Raw genomic sequence first — 12,414 nt, 5'->3', positions numbered from 1 at the left:
TTATATCAAAGTGACAGTTTTTTTGTGTGCTTCTTAAAGGCACAGTATCGTTTTGCATATTGCTTGTAAATTCAGTTGAAAAGTATTTCTCAAGCTTGCTAGTCTAATTGCTAGTTTGTTTAAACATGTCTGACACAGAGGAATCTCTTTGTGCAATATGTTCAAAAGCCAAGGTGGAGCCCAATAGAAATTTATGTACTAATTGCATTGATGCTACTTTAAATAAAAGCCAATCTGTACATGTTAAGCAACATTCACCAGACAACGAGGGGGAAGTTATGCCGACTAACTTGCCTCACGTGTCAGTACCTGCATCTTCTGCTCAGGAGGTGCGTGATATTGTAACGCCAAGTACATCAGGGCGGGCCATTACAAATCACTTTACAAGGACATGGCTAATGTTATGACTGAAGTTTTGTCTAAATTGCCAGAACTTAGGGGTAAACGAGATCACTCTGGGGTGAGAACAGAGTGCGCTGATAATGCTAGGGCCATGTCTGATACTGCGTCACAATTTGCAGAACATGAGGACGGAGAGCTCATTCTGCGGGTGACGGATCTGATCCAAATAAACTGGATTCAGACATTTCAAATTTTAAGTTTAAGCTGGAAAACCTCCGTGTATTACTAGGGGAGGTGTTAGCGGCTCTGAATGATTGTAACACAGTTGCAATCCCAGAGAAAATGTGTAGGTTGATAAATATTTTGCGGTACTGACGTTTTTCCTATACCTAAGAGACTTACTGAAATTGTTACTAAGGAGTGGATAGACCCGGTGTGCCTTTCTCACCCCCTCCTATATTCAGAAAAAATGTTTCCAATAGACGCCACCACACGGGACTTTTGGCAAACGGTCCCTAAGGTGGAGGAGCAGGTTCTACTTTAGCTAAGCGTACCACTATCCCGGTGGAGGATAGCTGTGCCTTTTCAGATCCAATGGATAAAAAGTTAGAGGGTTACCTTAAGAAAATGTTTGTTCAACAAGGTTTTATATTGCAACCCCTTGCATGCATTGCGCCTGTCACTGCTGCGGCAGCATTTTGGTTGTGAGTCTCTGAAGAGACCCTTGACTCAGCTCATTAGATGAGATTACACATTACACACAAGCTTAAAACCCTTAAGCTAGCTAATTCATTTATTTCTGATGCCGTAGTACATTTAACTAAACTTACGGCTAAGAATTCCGGATTCGCCATTCAGGCGCGCAGAGCGCTGTGGCTAAAATCCTGGTCAGCTGATGTAACTTCATAAATCTAAATTGCTTAACATACCTTTCAAGGGGCAGACATTATTCGGGCCCGGTTTGAAAGAAATTATCGCTGATATTACGGGAGGTAAAGGCCATTGCCCTGCCTAAAGACAGAGCCAAACCAAGGGCTAGACAGTCTAATTTTCGTGCCTTTCGTAACTTCAAGGCAGGAGCAGCATCAACTTCCTCTGCTCCAAAACAGGAAGGAGCTGTTGCTCGCTACAGACAAGGCTGGAAACCTAACCAGACCTGGAACAAGGGCAAGCAGGCCAGAAAACCTGCTGCTGCCCCTAAGACAGCATGAAGTGAGGGCCCCCGATCCGGAAACGGATCTAGTGGGGGGCAGACTCTCTCTCTTTGCCCAGGCTTGGGCAAGAGATGTCCAGGATCCCTGGGCGTTGGAGATCATATCTCAGGGATATCTTCTGGACTTCAAGCTTCTCCTCCACAAGGGAGATTTCATCTTTCAAGGTTGTCAACAAACCAGATATAAGAAAGAGGCGTTTCTACGCTGTGTACAAGACCTCTTACTAATGGGAGTGATCCACCCAGTTCCGCGGTCGGAACACGGACAAGGGTTTTTACTCAAATCTGTTTGTGGTTCCCAAAAAAGAGGGAACCTTCAGACCAATATTGGATTTAAAGATCCTAAACAAATTCCTAAGAGTTCCATCGTTCAAAATGGAAACTATTCGGACAATCTTACCCATGATCCAAAGAGGTCAGTACATGACCACAGTGGATTTAAAGGATGCCTACCTTCACATACCGATTCACAAGGAACATTACCGGTATCTAAGGTTTGCCTTCCTAGACAGGCATTACCAGTTTGTAGCTCTTCCCTTCGGGTTGGCTACGGCTCCAAGAATCTTTACAAAGGTTTCTGGGCTCTCTTCTGGCGGTACTAAGACCGCGAGGAATATCGGTAGCTCCGTACCTAGACGACATTCTGATACAAGCGTCAAGCTTCCAAACTGCCAAGTCTCATACAGAGTTAGTACTGGCATTTCTAGGTCGCATGGGTGGAAAGTGAACGAAGAGAAGAGTTCTCTCTACCACTCACAAGAGTTCCCTTCTTGGGGGACTCTTATAGATTCTGTAGAAATGAAAAATTTACCTGACAGAGGACAGGTTAACAAAACTTCTAAATGCTTGCCGTGTCCCTTCATTCCATTCAACACCCGTCAGTGGCTCAATGCATGGAGGTAATCGCTTAATGGTAGCGGCAATGGACATAGTACCTTTTGCACGCCTACATCTCAGACCGCTGCAATTGTGCATGCTAAGTCAGTGGAATGGGGATTACTCAGATTTGTCCCCTATGCTGAATCTGGATCAAGAGACCAGAGATTCCCTTCTATGGTGGCTTTCTCGGCCACATCTGTCCAGGGGGATGCCCTTCAGCAGGCCAGACTGGACAATGTAACAAACAGACGCCAGCCTACTAGGTTGGGGCGCTGTCTGGAAATTCCCTGAAGGCTCAGGGATCATGGGACTCAGGAGGAGACTCTCCTTCCAATAAACATTCTGGAATTGAGAGCAGTTCTCAATGCCCTTCTGGCTTGGCCTCAGTTAGCAACTCTGAGGTTCATCAGGTTTCAGTCGGACAACATCACGACTGTGGCTTACATCACCATCAGGGAGGGACAAAGGAGTTCCCTAGCGATGATGGAAGTATCAAAGATAATTCGCTGGGCAGAGTCTCACTCTTGCCACCTGTCAGCGATCCACATCCCAGGCGTGGAGAACTGGGAGGCGGATTTCCTAAGTCGCCAGACTTTTCATCCGGGGAGTGGGGAACTTCATCCGGAGGTCTTTGCCCAAATACTTCGACGTTGGGAACAAACCAGATATGGATCTCATGGCGTCTCGCCAGAACGCCAAGCTTCCTTGTTACGGTCCAGGTCCAGGGACCCGGGAGCGGTCCTGATAGATGCTTTGACAGCACCTTGGACCTTCCAGGATGGCTATGTGTTTCCACCCCTTCCCGATGCTTCCTCGTTTGATTGCCAGGATCAAACAGGAGAAAGCATCGGTGATTCTAATAGCGCCTGCGTGGCCACGCAGGACCTGGTATGCAGATCTAGGGACATGTCATCCTGTCCACCTTGGTCTCTGCCTCTGAGACAGGACCTTCTAATTCAGGGTCCTTTCAAACATCAAAATCTAATTTCTCTGAAGCTGACTGCATGAAATTGAACGCTTGATTTATCAAAGCGTGATTTTCGGAGTCAGTAATTGATACCTTAATACAGGCTAGGAAACCTGTTACCAGGAAAATTTACCATAAGATATGGCGTAAATACTTACACTGGTGGCAAATCCAAGAGTTACTCATGGAGTAAGGTTAGGATTCTAGGATATTGTCTTTTCTTCAAGAAGGTTTAGAAAAGGGTTTATCTGCAAGTTCTTTAAAGGACAGATCTCAGCTCTGTCCATCCTTTTACACAAACGTCTGTCAGAAGTTCCAGACGTCAGGCTTTTTGTCAGGCTTTTGGCTAGGATTAAAGCCTGTAGCTCCACCGTGGAGCTTAAACTTAGTTCTTAATGTTTTACGGGGTGTTCCGTTTTGAACCCCTTCATTCCATTGATATCAAGCTGTTATCTTGGAAAGTTCTGTTTTCTCCAACATAGGTGTGTCCGGTCCACGGCGTCATCCTTACTTGTGGGATATTCTCTTCCCCAACAGGAAATGGCAAAGAGCCCAGCAAAGCTGGTCACATGATCCCTCTAGGCTCCGCCTTCCCCAGTCATTCTCTTTGCCGTTGTACAGGCAACATCTCCACGGAGATGGCTTAGAGTTTTTTAGTGTTTAACTGTAGTTTTTATTATTCAATCAAGAGTTTGTTATTTTAAAATAGTGCTGGTATGTACTATTTACTCTGAAACAGAAAAGAGATGAAGATTTCTGTTTGTAAGAGGAAAATGATTTTAGCAACCGTTACTAAAATCGATGGCTGTTCCACACAGGACTGTTGAGAGGAATTAACTTCAGTTGGGGGAACAGTGAGCAGACTTTTGCTGCTTGAGGTATGACACATTCTAACAAGACGATGTAATGCTGGAAGCTGTCATTTTCCTATGGGATCCGGTAAGCCATTTTTATTACAGAAAGAATAAAGGGCTTCACAAGGGCTTTCTAAGACTGTAGACATTTTCTGGGCTAAATCGATTTATATTTTATACTCCATAGCCTTGAGGAATTATTTTAATCTTGGGAATTATGTAAAATAACCGGCAGGCACTGTATTGGACACCTTATTCTCTAGGGGCTTTCCCTAATCATAGGCAGAGTCTCATTTTCGCGCCTGTATTGCGCACTTGTTTTTGAGAAGCATGACATGCAGATGCATGTGTGAGGAGCTCTGATACATAGAAAAGACTTTCTGAAGGCGTCATTTGGTATCGTATTCCCCCTATGGGCTTGGTTGGGTCTCAGCAAGCAGATACCAGGGACTGTAAAGGGGTTAACTATAAAAACGGCTCCGGTTCCGTTATTTTAAGGGTTAAAGCTTCCAAATTTGGTGTGCAATACTTTTAAGGCTTTAAGACACTGTGGTGAAATTTTGGTGAATTTGAACAATTCCTTCATACTTTTTCGCAATTGCAGTAATAAAGTGTGTTCAGTTTAAAATTTAAAGTGACAGTAACGATTTATTTTAAAACGTTATTTGTACTTTGTTATCAAGTTTTTGCCTGTTTAACATGTCTGAACTACCAGATAGACTGTGTTCTGAATGTGGGGAAGCCAAGGTTCCTTCTCATTTAAAAAGATGTGATTTATGTGACACAAAATTTAGAGAAAATGATGCCCAAGATGATTCCTCAAGTGAGGGGAGTAAGCATGGTACTGCATCATCCCCTCCTTCGTCTACACCAGTCTTGCCCACACAGGAGGCCCCTAGTACATCTAGCGCGCCAATACTCCTTACTATGCAACAATTAACGGCTGTAATGGATAATTCTATCAAAAACATTTTAGCCAAAATGCCCACTTATCAGCGAAAGCGCGACTGCTCTGTTTTAGAAAATACTGAAGAGCATGAGGACGCTGATGATATTGGTTCTGAAGGGCCCCTACACCAATCTGAGGGGGCCAGGGAGGTTTTGTCTGAGGGAGAAATTTCAGATTCAGGGAAAATTTCTCAACAAGCTGAACCTGATGTGATTACATTTAAATTTAAATTGGAACATCTCCGCGCTCTGCTTAAGGAGGTGTTATCCACTCTGGATGATTGTGAGAATTTGGTCATTCCAGAGAAACTATGTAAAATGGACAAGTTCCTAGAGGTCCCGGGGCCCCCCGAAGCTTTTCCTATACCCAAGCGGGTGGCGGACATTGTAAATAAAGAATGGGAAAGGCCCGGTATACCTTTCGTCCCTCCTCCCATATTTAAAAAATTGTTTCCTATGGTCGACCCCAGAAAGGACTTATGGCAGACAGTCCCCAAGGTCGAGGGGGCGGTTTCTACTCTAAACAAACGCACCACTATACCATAGAAGATAGTTGTGCTTTCAAAGATCCTATGGATAAAAAATTAGAAGGTTTGCTTAAAAAGATGTTTGTTCAGCAAGGTTACCTTCTACAACCAATTTCATGCATTGTTCCTGTCACTACAGCCGCGTGTTTCTGGTTCGATGAGCTAGAAAAGGCGATCAATAATAATTCTTCTTCTTATGAGGAGATTATGGACAGAATTCGTGCTCTCAAATTGGCTAATTCTTTCACCCTAGACGCCACTTTGCAATTGGCTAGGTTAGCGGCGAAAAATTCTGGTTTTGCTATTGTGGCGCGCAGAGCGCTTTGGTTAAAATCTTGGTCAGCGGATGCGTCTTCCAAGAACAAATTGCTTAACATTCCTTTCAAGGGGAAAACGCTGTTTGGCCCTGACTTGAAAGAGATTATCTCTGATATCACTGGGGGCAAGGGGCCACGCCCTTCCTCAGGATAGGTCTTTCAAGGCCAAAAATAAACCTAATTTTCGTCCCTTTCGCAGAAACGGACCAGCCCCAAGTGCTACGTCCTCTAAGCAAGAGGGTAATACTTCTCAAGCCAAGCCAGCCTGGAGACCAATGCAAGGCTGGAACAAAGGAAAGCAGGCAAGAAACCTGCCACTGCTACCAAGACAGCATGAGATGTTGGCCCCCGATCCGGGACCGGATCTGGTGGGGGGCAGACTCTCTCTCTTCGCTCAGGCTTGGGCAAGAGATGTTCTGGATCCTTGGGCGCTAGAAATAGTCTCCCAAGGTTATCTTCTGGAATTCAAGGGGCTTCCCCCAAGGGGGAGGTTCCACAGGTCTCAATTGTCTTCAGACCACATAAAAAAACAGGCATTCTTACATTGTGTAGAAGACCTGTTAAAAATGGGAGTGATTCATCCTGTTCCATTAGGAGAACAAGGGATGGGGTTCTACTCCAATCTGTTCGTAGTTCCCAAAAAAGAGGGAACATTCAGACCAATCTTAGATCTCAAGATCCTAAACAAGTTTCTCAAGGTTCCATCGTTCAAAATGGAAACATTCGAACTATGCTTCCTTCCATCCAGGAAGGTCAATTCATGACCACGGTGGATTTAAAGGATGCGTATCTACATATTCCTATCCACAAGGAACATCATCGGTTCCTAAGGTTCGCATTCCTGGACAAGCATTACCAGTTTGTGGCACTTCCGTTCGGATTAGCCACTGCTCCAAGGATTTTCACAAAGGTACTAGGGTCCCTTCTAGCGGTGCTAAGACCAAGGGGCATTGCAGTAGTACCTACTTGGACGACATTCTGATTCAAGCGTCGTCCCTTCCTCAAGCAAAGGCTCACACGGACATTGTCCTGGCCTTTCTCAGATCTCACGGGTGGAAAGTGAACGTAGAAAAAAGTTCTCTGTCTCCGTCAACAAGGGTTCCCTTCTTGGGAACAATAATAGACTCCTTAGAAATGAGGATTTTTCTGACAGAGGCCAGAAAATCAAAACTTCTGAACTCTTGTCAAATACTTCATTCTGTTCCTCTTCCTTCCATAGCGCAGTGCATGGAAGTAATAGGTTTGATGGTAGCGGCAATGGACATAGTTCCTTTTGCGCGAATTCATCTAAGACCATTACAACTGTGGCATGCTCAGTCAGTGGAATGGGGACTATACAGACTTGTCTCCGACGATACAAGTAAATCAGAGGACCAGAGTTTCACCTCCGTTGGTGGCTGTCCCTGGACAACCTGTCACAGGGGATGAGCTTCCGCAGACCAGAGTGGGTCATTGTCACGACCGACGCCAGTCTGGTGGCTGGGGCGCGGTCTGGGGACCCCTGAAAGCTCAGGGTCTTTGGTCTCGGGAAGAATCTCTTCTACCGATAAATATTCTGGAACTGAGAGCGATACTCAATGCTCTCAAGGCTTGGCCTTCAGCTAGCAAAGGCCAAGTTCATACGGTTTCAATCAGACAACATGACGACTGTTGCGTACATCAACCATCAGGGGGGAACAAGGAGTTCCCTGGCGATGGAAGAAGTGACCAAAATCATTCAATGGGCGGAGACTCACTCCTGCCACTTGTCTGCAATCCACATCCAGGAGTGGAAAATTGGGAAGCGGATTTTCTGAGTCGTCAGACATTTCATCCGGTGGGAGTGGGAACTCCATCCGGAAATCTTTGCCCAAATCACTCAATTGTGGGGCATTCCAGACATGGATCTGATGGCCTCTCGTCAGAACTTCAAGGTTCCTTGCTACGGGTCCAGATCCAGGGATCCCAAGGCGACTCTTAGTAGAATGCACTAGTAGCACCTTGGACCTTCAAACTAGCTTATGTATTCCCGCCGTTTCCTCTCATCCCCAGGCTGGTAGCCAGGATCAATCAGGAGAGAGCATCGGTGATCTTGATAGCTCCTGCTGTGGCCACGCAGGACTTGGTATGCAGACCTGGTGAATATGTCATCGGCTCCACCATGGAAGCTACCTTTGAGACGAGACCTTCTTGTTCAAGGTCCGTTCGAACATCCGAATCTGGTCTCACTCCAACTGACTGCTTGGAGATTGAACGCTTGATCTTATCAAAGCGAGGGTTCTCAGATTCTGTCATTGATACTCTTGTTCAGGCCAGAAAGCCTGTAACTAGAAAAATTTACCACAAAATATGGAAAAAATATATCTTATTGGTGTGAATCTAAAGGATTCCCTTGGGACAAGGTAAAAATTCCTAAGATTCTATCCTTCCTTCAAGAAGGTTTGAGAAAGGATTATCTGCTAGTTCCTTGAAGGGACAGATTTCTGCCTTGTCTGTGTTACTTCACAAAAAACTGGCAGCGTGTGCCAGATGTTCAAGCCTTTGTTCAGGCTCTGGTTAGAAATCAAGCCTGTTTACAAACCTTTGACTCCTCCTTGGAGTCTCAATTTAGTTCTTTCAGTTCTTCAGGGGGTTCCGTTTGAACCCTTACATTCCGTTGATATTAAGTTATTATCTTGGAAAGTTTTGTTTTTGGTTGCAATTTCTTCTGCTAGAAGAGTTTCAGAATTATCTGCTCTGCAGTGTTCTCCTCCTTATCTGGTGTTCCATGCAGATAAGGTGGTTTTACGTACTAAACCTGGTTTTCTTCCGAAGTTGTTTCTAACAAAAACATTAACCAGGAGATAGTCGTGCCTTCTTTGTGTCCGAATCCAGTTTCAAGAAGGAACGTTTGTTGCACAATTTGGATGTTGTTCGTGCTCTAAAATTCTATTTAGATGCTACAAAGGATTTTAGACAAACATCTTCCTTGTTTGTTGTTTATTCTGGTAAAAGGAGAGGTCAAAAAGCAACTTCTACCTCTCTCTCTTTTTGGATTAAAAGCATCATCAGATTGGCTTACGAGACTGCGGACGGCAGCCTCCTGAAAGAATCACAGCTCATTCCACTAGGGCTGTGGCTTCCACATGGGCCTTCAAGAACGAGGCTTCTGTTGATCAGATATGTAAGGCAGCGACTTGGTCTTCACTGCACACTTTTACTAAATTTTACAAGTTTGATACTTTTGGCGTCTTCTGAGGCTATTTTTGGGAGAAAGGTTTTGCACGCCGTGGTGCCTTCCATTTAGGTGACCTGAATTGCTCCCTCCCTTCATCCGTGTCCTAAAGCTTTGGTATTGGTTCCCACAAGTAAGGATGACGCCGTGGACCGGACACACCTATGTTGGAGAAGAACAGAATTTATGTTTACACCTGATAAATTACTTTCTCCAACGGTGTGTCCGGTCCACGGCCCGCCCTGGTTTTTTAATCAGGTCTGATAATTTATTTTCTTTAACTACAGTCACCACGGTATCATATGGTTTCTCCTATGCAATATTTCCTCCTTTACGTCGGTCGAATGACTGGGGAAGGCGGAGCCTAGGAGGGATCATGTGACCAGCTTTGCTGGGCTCTTTGCATTTCTGTTGGGGAAGAGAATATCCCACAAGTAAGGATGACGCCGTGGACCGGACACACCGTTGGAGAAAGTAATTTATCAGGTAAACATAAATTCTGTTTTTAATGGCTATTTCCTCGGCTCGTAGAGTCTCTGAGTTATCAGCCTTACATTGTGATTCTCCTTATCTGATTTTTCATTCAGATAAGGTAGTTCTGCGTACTAAACCTGGGTTCTTACCTAAGGTAGTCACTAACAAGAATATCAATCAAGAGATTGTTGTTCCATCATTGTGCCCTAACCCTTCTTCAAAGAAAGAACGACTTCTGCACAATCTTGACGTAGTCCGTGCCCTGAAATTTTATTTACAGGCAACTAAAGATTTTCGTCAAACTTCTTACCTGTTTGTCGTTTATTCTGGACAGAGGAGAGGTCAAAAAGCATCTGCTACCTCTCTCTCTTTTTGGCTTCGTAGCATAATACGTTTAGCCTATGAGACTGCTGGACAGCAACCTCGTGAAAGGATTACAGCTCATTCTACTAGAGCTGTGGCTTCCACTTGGGCCTTTAAGAATGAGGCCTCTGTTGAACAGATTTGCAAGGCTGCAACTTGGTCTTCTCTTCATACTTTTTCCAAATTTTACAAATTTGACACTTTTGCTTCTTCGGAGGCTGTTTTTGGGAGAAAGGTTCTTCAGGCAGTGGTTCCTTCCGTATAAAGATCCTGCCTGTCCCTCCCGTCATCCGTGTACTTTAGCTTTGGTATTGGTATCCCATAAGTAATGGATGACCCGTGGACTGACTACACTTAACAGGAGAAAACATAATTTATGCTTACCTGATAAATTCCTTTCTCCTGTAGTGTAGTCAGTCCACGGCCCGCCCTGTTTTTTATGGCAGGTCTAAATTTTAAATTATACTCCAGTCACCACTGCACCCTATAGTTTCTCCTTTCTCGTTTGGTTTTCGGTCGAATGACTGGGTGTGACGTAGAGGGGAGGAGCTATATAGCAGCTCTGCTTGGGTGATCCTCTTGCACTTCCTGTTAGGGAGGAGTTAATATCCCATAAGTAATGGATGACCCGTGGACTGACTACACTACAGGAGAAAGGAATTTATCAGGTAAGCATAAATTATGTTTTTTGTCAGGCCTTGGTTAGAATTCGGCCTATGTTTAAGTTTGCGACTTGGAGTCTTAATTTAGTTCTTAGAGCACTCCAACAGGCTCCGTTTTGAGCCTATGCGTTCTTTGGATATTAAGTTGTTAACCTGGAAGGTTTTGTTTTTGGTTGCTATTTCTTCGGCTTGAAGAGTTTCGGAGCTCTCTGCGTTGCAATGCGAGTCTCCTTTTCTTATTTTTCATTCTGACAAGGTAGTACTTCATACTGCATTAGGTTTTCTTTCCAAGGTTGTTTCTGATAAGAATATTAATTAGGAAATTGTGGTTCCTTCTTTGTGTCCTAATCCTTCTTCTCATAAAGAACGTGTGTTGCACAATCTGGATTTAGTTTGTGCATTGAAATATTCGCCAGTCTTCCTTATATGTTGTTTTTTCTGGGAAACGTAAAGGTCAGAAAGCTACGGCTACTTCTCTTTTTTGTTGGTTGAGGAGTGTTATTCGCTTGGCGTATGAGACTGCTGGTCAGCGGCCTCAGGAGAAAATCACGGCTCATTCCACAAGGGCTGTTTCTTCTACTTGGGCTTTCAAAAATGCTGCTTCTGTGGATCATATTTGCAAGGCTGACTCTTGGTCATCTTTACACACTTTTTCTAAATTTTACAAATTTGATACTTTTGTTTCTGCTGAGGCTGTTTTTGGGAGAAAGGTTCTTCAAGCAGTGGTGCCTTCTGTTTAGGCTAACTGTCTGGTCCCTTTCTTATCATCCGTGTCTTCTAGCTTGGGTATTGATTCCCAATAGTAATTATGATGATCCGTGGACTCACCGTGTCATTAGAAAGAAAATGAAATTTATGCTTACCTGATGTGTTTCTTTCTTGACACGGTCCACGGCCTGCCCTGTATTTTCAGACAGTTTATTTTTACATAAACCTCAGGCACCTCTGCACCTTATATTACTTCCTTTCTCCTTTCCCTTTGGTCGAATGACTGGGTGCTGTGGGTAAGGGGAGTGGTATTTAACAGCTTTGATGTGGTGCTCTTTGCCGCCTCCTGCTGATCAGGAGTGATATTCCCCAATAGTAATTATGATGATCCGTGGACTCACCGTTTCAAGAAAGAAAGAAATTTATCAGGTAAATATAAATTTAATTTTTTCCAAAAACTCTATTCTTGATCACAGTTTATTGACATCCTTCTTCAGTGTGGTCAATTCTGTTTTAATTTATACTCAAAAATTTGTATAGTTTAAAAAGATAGATAATCCCTTTATTACCTATTCCCCAGTTTTGTATAACCAACACAGTTATATTAATATATACTTTTTACCTCTGTGATTACCTTGTATCTAAGCCTCTGCAGACTGCCCCTTATATTAGTTATTTTGACAGACATGCATTTTAGCCTATTAGTGCTGACTCCTAGGTAACTCTGTGTGCATGAGCACAATGTTATCTCTATGGCACACATGAACTAACATCCTCTAGAAGTGAAAAACTGTCAAAATGTCCTGAGGTAAGAGGGGGTTTTCAAGGGCTTAGAAATTAGCAATTGGAAAGTGGGAGGGATTTAAAGCTCTGGTGTGTTGGGGTATTTAACACCTCCTAGTGGTCAGGAGGGCAATTCCCACACATGTTCATTCATGGACCCTCACCATCATAAAATAGAATGAAT

At 43.9% G+C, this 12,414-nt stretch overlaps 1 protein-coding gene across 2 annotated transcripts in view; it reads left to right on the top strand.

The window, feature by feature from the left end:
- Positions 1 to 12,414, top strand: part of TRAPPC12 (trafficking protein particle complex subunit 12) — a 496,716-nt gene that overhangs the window by 285,877 nt on the left and 198,425 nt on the right. The gene's annotated exons all lie outside the window — the stretch shown is intronic.

The sequence above is a fragment of the Bombina bombina genome, chromosome 4 (assembly GCF_027579735.1).
Source record: "Bombina bombina isolate aBomBom1 chromosome 4, aBomBom1.pri, whole genome shotgun sequence".
Lineage (NCBI taxonomy): Eukaryota > Metazoa > Chordata > Amphibia > Anura > Bombinatoridae > Bombina > Bombina bombina.
This window is presented reverse-complemented; position numbering and strand designations above follow the sequence as displayed.